This window comes from Danio rerio, chromosome 8 (assembly GCF_049306965.1).
Source record: "Danio rerio strain Tuebingen ecotype United States chromosome 8, GRCz12tu, whole genome shotgun sequence".
Lineage (NCBI taxonomy): Eukaryota > Metazoa > Chordata > Actinopteri > Cypriniformes > Danionidae > Danio > Danio rerio.
Genome location: NC_133183.1, coordinates 59,329,612 through 59,338,827, shown reverse-complemented (window position 1 = coordinate 59,338,827; position 9,216 = coordinate 59,329,612). Strand labels below are relative to the sequence as shown.

At 30.9% G+C, this 9,216-nt stretch overlaps 1 protein-coding gene across 1 annotated transcript in view; it reads left to right on the top strand.

Moving 5' to 3' along the window:
• The first annotated feature begins 368 nt into the window (after positions 1–368).
• opn7d (opsin 7, group member d) overlaps positions 369–9,216 on the top strand; it is a 91,394-nt gene continuing 82,546 nt past the window's right edge. The window contains exon 1 of the mRNA XM_001340566.8: positions 369–902. The gene's annotated coding sequence lies outside the window, so the exon portion shown is untranslated. The remainder of the gene's footprint in view (positions 903–9,216) is intronic.

Sequence of the window (9,216 nt, the reverse complement as noted above, 5' to 3'; positions counted from 1 at the left end):
ACCACCCCAGTGCATGCTGAAGGTCCATGCCTAATAAAGCCAACAGAACATTGTCTGCGAATAACACAGATAAAACCCTGTGGTCCCCAAACCGGACCGCTTGAGCCCATGACTATTAAAATTCTGTCCATAAAAATGATGCATTTTACTGTATTCTATTTTATTTTATTAAAATATTTAATTAGTATTACCTATTTAGGAGTATATATTATTATTTTTACTTAAAGCGAAACTACTTTTCAGACCTTGAAAACACTATATTAAAATTTTCAAAAATCTCCAGCACTTGTAGGAACCCTGGATATGGTGTAGTCTTTTTATGACTGACATGCAAACAATGACAACAAAGACACAAGCAAAGAAAAATAAGGGGAAAAAGAACTGTTCAACACAAAAAAAGCATCTCTCTCAACACAGCAGAAAAAGATCTGGAACCAGGAGGGAAAGCAAAGCCACATAAAGCAAAGTAGATAGCTAGAACAGAGAGGTGGAGAGAGAGTGAGAGACATCATGTATGATTTCTGGAATTAAAAAAAAATACAGTCTGAGGAAGGAAAGACAGACCACAACAAACCTCAGAGTGACTGAGCCGCTCTTCATTACACACTGGAAAACATCTGTCTGTGTTTGTGAGTTCAGACTGAATGAGTGAGTGAACCCACGTGTCCAGCACACCTCTGTGACTGTCTGAGGTGTCCTCACTCTCAGCGTGCGTGTGTGTCGGTATGTGTGTGAGTGTCGCTCCGCGCCGGGTCTCTCGGAGCTCCAGTCTGCCAGCCGCGACGCTCGCTCTTCCTGCGTCCGAGGACGGAGTCTCCTCCGTGGGTCCTGCTGCTGCTCTGCTCCGCGACAACTTGTGCCTCCATGAGTGCAGCTGAGGGGATCCAGACTCTCCCTGGAAGGTAAGATACCGGGGTTTCTTGCGATTGCTTTATTGATGTCCGCTCAAAGTTCCTCAGGGAGCAAGTGGATATGGGATGGCTGCTGGATGATGTACGACGAGTTGAACTTACCTGATGACATTATTACTGGTTTTATTTGTTTTATGTGTAGGAGGAATATCACAAAATAAGATTGAATTATTTCTTAGGTTAATTCAACACAAATTCGAGTAAAATATGGACAAAACATAGTCTTTTGGGTTGATTTTTTTTATTTAAAAACGTAACGCAAATTAATTAAAAATTTAATTCGAATTTACCCCAAATACTAGGGGTGTTCATTTTACCCAAATTTGGGTTAAATGACCCAAGCATAGAGTTAGTAGGTGATCTTGTTTTTTTATTTATCGTTTTGAAATACTGGCACGTATTCATAAGAGTGATAATACACGTAATAATTACTTTAAAAACATAAACTTTTACTTAGTTAAATCGTATTTATTTGTTGTTGCTTGTTGTTGCAGTTTTTTTTTTTGTTGGTGGTGTTTTTGAAATGTATTAAAAAGCAGAAATTACTGTCTAGAAGGGCTATTTCTATTTCAATATACAGGTATTTATTAACATATCACTGGTAACATGTTACAGTAAGGTTGTAGTTACTGTTAATGTATTATAACATGAACAAACAACAAGCTATACACACACACACACACACACACACACACACACACACACACACACACACACATATATATATATATATATATATATATATATATATATATATATATATATATATATATATATATATATATATACTGTACAATGTAGAGATAGTTGAATTCTTGCACATTCTTGTTTTTGTTGAAATGTATAGTAAAAAGCAAAACGAAATTACAGTTTTGAATGATGTTCAAATAAATTGAATGACGTTACAATAAGGTTTTAGTTATTACTGTATTTACTAACATGAACAAACAATAAACAATTCATTTATTATGGTATTTGGTCATCTTTGTTAATGTTAGTTAATGAAAATAAAGCCTTAGTAACTCACCGTACATAAACACGCATGAATTGCCTGTAGATATTATTAGTTAATGGTGAAGTATTGATTCATACATGCTGTAGAAATATTGTAGAGAAGGTTTAATTCTTGCACTAAATGCCTATATTTGTTGTTGTTGAAATGTATAGTAAAAAGCATATATAGACTGTTTTCTATTTGAATATATATATATATATATATATATATATATATATATATATATATATATATATATATATATATATTTTATATATATATATATATATATATATATATATATATATATATATATATATATATATATATATATATATATATATATATATATATATATATATATATATATATATGGGTTATTGGTATCACGTTACAATAAGGATGTAGTTATTACTGTCAATGTATTTATAAACAAACAACAAACAATACATTTATTCCAGTATTTAGTCATCTTTGTTAACGTTAGTTCACAGTACATGAACTAATGCTAACATCCATGAATTAGATATTATTGGTAAATAATAATAATAATAATAATAATAATAATAAATAAACCACACTCTAAAAAAAACCAGAATTAAAAACTACCCAAATTGGGTTGTTTTTAACCCTACTGCTGGGGTAAATATGGGACAGAACACATCAGGGGTTAAATTAACCCAAGTAATTGGAATTACATGTAGATATCATTAGTTAATGTTGAACTTTGATTAATAAATGCTGTACAAGTATTGTAGAGAAGGTTAAATTATTGCACCATATACACTGAAAAAAATGATGTCTGCAAAATTGTTGCAAACAATTTATTTGTGTTGAATTTAAACAAACAAATTAAATTGAGTAAGGTTCAACTTAATTTATTTGTTTAAATTCAACATAAACAAATTGTTAACAACCCCTTAACTTAAAGAAAATTAAGTAAATTCAAGGAATCATCCTTTAATAATTTTTTCAGTGTAATTTGTTGTTGAAATGTACAGTGAAAAGCAGATATTAAAGTTTAGAAGGACTGTTTTCTAATTGAATATGCATGTTTTTTTTAATGTCACTAGTAACATGTTACAATAAGGATTTTAGTTATTACAGTTAATGTATTAACTAACATGAACAAACAATGATTTATAAAAGTATTACAATATTTATCTTTGTTAATGTTAGTTATTGAAATTAAAGTCTTAGTAACTCACAGTACATTGACAAATGTTAACACGCATGAATTACATGTAGATATCATTAGTCAAAGTTAAACTATGATTAATAAATGCTGTACAATGTAGAGAAGGTTAAATTATTGCACCAAATACTTTGTTGTTGAAATGTACAGTGAAAAGCAGATATTAAAGTTTAGAAGGACTGTTTTCTAATTGAATATGCGTGTTTTTTTTTTTTTATGTCACTAGTAACACGTTACAATAAGGATTTTAGTTATTACAGTTAATGTATTAACTAACATGAACAAACAATGATTTATACAAGTATTACAATATTTATTTATCTTTGTTAATGTTAGTTATTGAAATTAAAGTCTTAGTAACTCACAGTACATTGACAAATGTTAACACGCATGAATTACATGTAGATATCATTAGTCAAAGTTGAACTATGATTAATAAATGCTGTACAATTTAGAGAAGGTTAAATTCTTGCACCAAATACCTTGTTGTTGGAATGTACAGTGAAAAGCAGATATTAAAGTTTAGAAGGACTGTTTTCTATTTGAATAAGCACGTTTTTTCTTTAAATGTCACTAGTAACATGTTACAATAGGATGTAGTTATTACTGTTAATGTATTAATTATCATAAACAAACAATAAACTATACATTTATTAAAGTATTTATTAATCTCTGTTAACGTTAGTTAATGAAATTAAAGTCTTAGTAATTCACAGTACATCAACTAATGTTAACAAGCATGAATTAGATATTATTAATAAATGCTGTACAAGTATTGAGAAGGTTGAATTCTTGCACCAAATACCAGTTTAGTTGTTGTTGCTGTTGTTGAAATGAATAGTAAAAAGCAGAAATTACACTTTAGAATGACTGTTTTCTATATTAATATTCATTTTTTTTAAAGATTACTAGTAACACGTTACAATAAGGATTTTATTTATTACAGATAATGTATTTACTAACATGAACAAACAATGAACTATACATTTATTACAGTATTTAGTCATCTTTGTTAACATTAGTTATTGAAATTAAAGTCTTAGTGACTACATTAACCAATGGTAACACGCATGAATTACATGTAGATATCATTAGTCAAAGCTGAACTATGATTAATAAATGCTGTACAATGTAGAGAAGGTTAAGTTCTTGCACCAAATACCTTGTTGTTGGAATGTACAGTGAAAAGCAGATATTAAAGTTTAGAAGGACTGTTTTCTAATTGAATATGCATGTTGTTTCTTTAAATGTCACTAGTAACATGTTACAACAAGGATTTTAGTTATTACAGTTAATGTATTAACTAACATGAACAAACAATGAACTATACAAGTAATACAATATTTATTTATCTTTGTTAATGTTAAATTCTTAGGAACTCACAGTACATTGACTAATGTGACCAAGCATGAATTAGATATTATTAGTAAATGCTGAACTATGATTTATAAATGCTGTATTGTTTATTTGTTTCATGTGCATTCAGTACATTAATACAACCTGACGTGTGACTTATTCTTACAGTGTGATGACCTGCGGTCATCCGTGTTATTGTATGGTGCAGTAAAGTAGTGGAAATAACCATCATGTCACTTCATTCATTTATTAATTTTCCATTGGCGTTGTCTCTTTATTAATCTGGGGTCACCACAGAGGAAATACCGCCAACTTATCCAGCATATGTTTTACACAGCGAATGCCCTTCCAGCTGCAACCCAGTACTGGGAAACATCTATAAACACTCGTTCACACACATACACTACTGCCAATTTAGTTTGTTCAATTCCCCTGTACAGCATGTCTTCAGACTGTGGGGTTTATTTCAGTTCATTTTAAAATGAATTAGGCCATATGATGCCAAATAATAACTTTCTTGATAACACCAGCCTGGCTCAGTACAGTAAAATATAATGTTAAAAAGCTATCAAATAGCATGTAGACTTTGTGTAATTCCCTGGACAGATGTTGTAGCTTGTATTGCTTCTTTTCCCTCCCTTTTTTTTTTTTTGGTGCAATGACTTGCACATGACATGTTCTTTCAGACGAATGGACATCTTGGCATGCAGCCTGGACGTTGTGACACAAACAATGATAGCAAACTGCTTCCTGACTGCTGACGTGCATCACCAACTCTTACACCAATATACTTTCAGTGCTTTATATTAAGCCAGTGGTTCCAACACAAAACCCTACCTGTGTCCTGATCTAAATGTTAATGAGTGTGAAGATGGATGTTATAGGAAAAGCAAATCTTTCTTATTGAAAGTCAGAAGACTAATTTAAAGGTAATTGGCTGGATTGGCAGTGCTGGGATGCAATTCCTTACATTACTAAACCTAGTTTGTAGGTGAAAGCGCTTGTTTTCTGCATTTTGAAATACAGACAGTGTTTATAAGAGTGTTCATGTAATAATTACTTTAAAAATAATCAAATTTTACTGAATTAAATCATAGTATTTATTTGTTGATGTCTGTTGGTCAAAGATATTTTCAAGCATAATTTTCTTGTGTCTATCATGCTTTTTTATATACAGAAGACATCCAGTTTTAACAATAACTATATTTTGTATTCCTTTAAAATGTTGGCATATTTAGAACAGGTTATAGACCAATTTTTCAATTAAAAAAATATATTGTTCGAAATAAAGCTCAACTTAAAATGATCATTTGCTTTGTTGCATTAAGTATCTTAATATACTACCTGACAAAAGTCTTGTCGTCTATCCCAGTTGTAAGAGCAACAAATAATAACTTGGCTTCTAGTTGATTAAAAGTGGCAGAAGGTCGATTTTTCTGATGAATTATCTGTTGAACTGCATCCTAATCATCACAAATATTGCCGAAGACCTATTGGAAACCCATAGACTCAAGATTCTCATAGAAATCAGTCAAGTTTGGTGAAGGAAAAATCATGGTTTGGGGTTACATTCAGTATGTGCGTGATCTGCAAAGTGGATGGCAACATCAACAGCCTGAGGTATCAAGACATTTGTGCTGCCCATTACATTACTTCAGCCTCCACATCAAAGTTCCTGAAAGCAAAGAAGGTCAAGGTGCTCCAGGATTGGCCAGCCCAGTCACCAGACATCATTGAGCATGTCTGGGGTAAACTGAAAGAGGAGGCATTGAAGATGAATCCAAAGATACTTGATGAACTCTGGGAGTCCTGCAGGAACGCTTTCTTTGGCATTCCAGATGACTTCATTAATCAGTGATTTGAGTCATTGCAGAGATGTATGGATGCAGTCCTCCAAGCTCATGATGGAGTCAGACAAAATATTCACTCTTTCTCCACTGCAGCAGGACTTTATATTCTATACTGGACATTATTTCTGTTAAGTGACAACACTTTTGTCTAAGCAAAGTCAGACCTTACTGTCGTAATTAAATCACTAAAAATCAAGGTATGATCATATTTTATTCTGGTCAAATAAGTGTGATCTAGAGGCCTTTGCCTTTCATATTAGCCACTTCATATACCAAATGATCAACTATACATCAAGTTATTATTTGCTGTTCCTAAACTTAGACAAGACTTTTGTCAGATAGTGTACATGCAGGTCAGAATAAGTTTGTTGATTCTAATTTATTTATTTACATATTTTTACATCCAAGTTTTTTCAAACGTTATTTGAAACATTAAAGTAGACGTTTGTGAAATGCCGATTCAATTGATGTGATATTTTGTTATTTAAAATTGTTCATTATTTAAATTAGTATATTCAAAGCTTAATATCCAGTGTTAAATTAACACTGTGTTTATATAATCTACTCTCAAGGTGTCAGAAAAATAATACTGAGGTAGTTTATGTGCTGTATTTAGTCAAATAGTTGTATGGTGTATCAAATGTTGTTTTTAATTCGCCAGGCATCTCCTTTTTTATGTTTCTGCGCATTAGATCAGCTCTTCTGGCTTATGGGGTACCTTGGAACTCTCAACTATCTTTTCACCCATTGCGTAAATTAATCCTTCCTTCAGACAAATCTCCCTCCTCTGCTTCAGTTATTTATCTCTTTCCTCTTGAGCATTCATATAAACACATATAAGTGTTTTACGTTTTGCCAGTTTAGTGGCTAATTTGTATGAATTCGTACAAGTTCAATCGTACGAAATTGTACAATTTCAAAAAGGAGGTGTGGCACCTAACCCCACCCCTGAACCCAACCGTCATTGGGGGATGAGCAAATCGTACTAAAATGTACGAATTAGATCGTACGAATTCATACGAATTAGCCACTAAATGAAAAAGTTACGAATTGCCATGAGATTGTGTTGGAATCTCTCATCTTCTTCTAATTGTAATCTCTGTTCGCAAGGATCTTAAGGCACTTTTTTACATTTCTTTTGGGAATCTCTCACCTTTCTGGACTCAGCTCTCACAGGATTTATCATACTTGTTGGTAACTGAGATATGTTTGACTCCACATTATTTTTTCATGAATAACTTTTGGGACCTCACTTTGTCCGTTCAACAAAGATGCCTTCTGTTAACTGCTCTCACAGCAGCAAAAAAATAGCTGGTTAACCGCTGGAATCCTCCTCATACCATGAACAGACGAACCTGAACTTTGTATTTGTTGGACGTTCTCTCGATGGAACTCTAAATTTCCCGTATACATGGTGCTAATATGAAAACTGTCAGTATATGGCACTCAGCCTTTGATGTTGTGTGATGCTTTTTAAAGTCTTTGTAAAATTCCTTTGTAAAATTATTTGATTTGTTTATTTTTTTTATTTAATTTTTTTTTTCTACACTTTTGAAATCTACTAGGAGTGAGATTGGTGGAAGTGGGTTTTAAATTTACACTTGTTTTTTTTTTTTTTTTTTTTATTGTTTCCTGAAAAACTCAATAAACAGTTGTTAACAAAAAAAATGTGTTTTTAATAAAAAAAAAAAAAAAAAAAAAAAAAAAAATATATATATATATATATATATATATATATATATATATATATATATATACTGTATGTATATATATATATATATATATATATATATATATATATATATATATATATATATATATATATATATATATGTATATATATATATATATATATATGTATATATATATATATATATATATATATATATATATATATATATATATATATATATATATATATATAAAGACCGAAAAGAGAATAAAGAGTGGAAACAGCCATAAAAGTGTACCGAACCGCACTGTACTGTACCACTCAGTGGAAGCGGGCCATAAATAACTACAGTATATTCTTGATTTAAGATTTTAGAAACAAGACATTAAAGTAAAGAATTTTATATTTTTGTATATTATTAATTATAAAAACAGGCTTTAAAGAAAGTGTTATACAAAGCATCTACACTTGTGGTTTTGCAGTTCATGACACTCTCACACCCTGTATTAAATCTGCAATGAAAACCACTTTGTTCTATCAAACCATGAAATCTTTTCCTGAATAGATCATTATAATGCTGTTTGGCGAGCACCAGATGTGTTTTCACATGATTATTTTAATGTTGATTGTGCAATACTTTCTGACCGTGTTTACACACTGTGTCAAACTACTGTGTCTTTGTTGTTGTCTGCTAATAAACACTTTAAAAAAATAAAACTAAACATGGTTTAGCAAAGATGTCATTAAAGAACCACTGAAGAACCCAAAAATACTAATTTATAAATCATTTGAATTGTTTATTGAACATTTTGTGGAATAGAAATGTCCTGTTAATGTTCTTTATCGAACAAATTTGCTTTTTTAGGGTCACTTAAAAGACAAAATTTTGCAATATGTTTTTAAAGGGTTAGTTCACCCAAAAAATTAAAATCATGTTATTAATTTCACACCCTTATGTTGTTACAGACCCCTGAAACCTTCGTTCATTTTCAAAATACAAATTAAGATATTTTTTTATTAAATCTGAGAGCTCTCTTGTCCACAAACAGGAAGATTCCAACGAGATTTCTTCAAAGTCCAGAAAAAAACATCTTCAAATCTGAATATTATCAAGCTATGAGAATACGGGTTAGTTCACCCAAAAAATGTTAATTATCTTGTTATTTCCTCACCCTTATGTCGTTCCAAACCTCTGAAATCTTTGTTTACCTTCCAAAGACAAATTAAGATAACTCAGA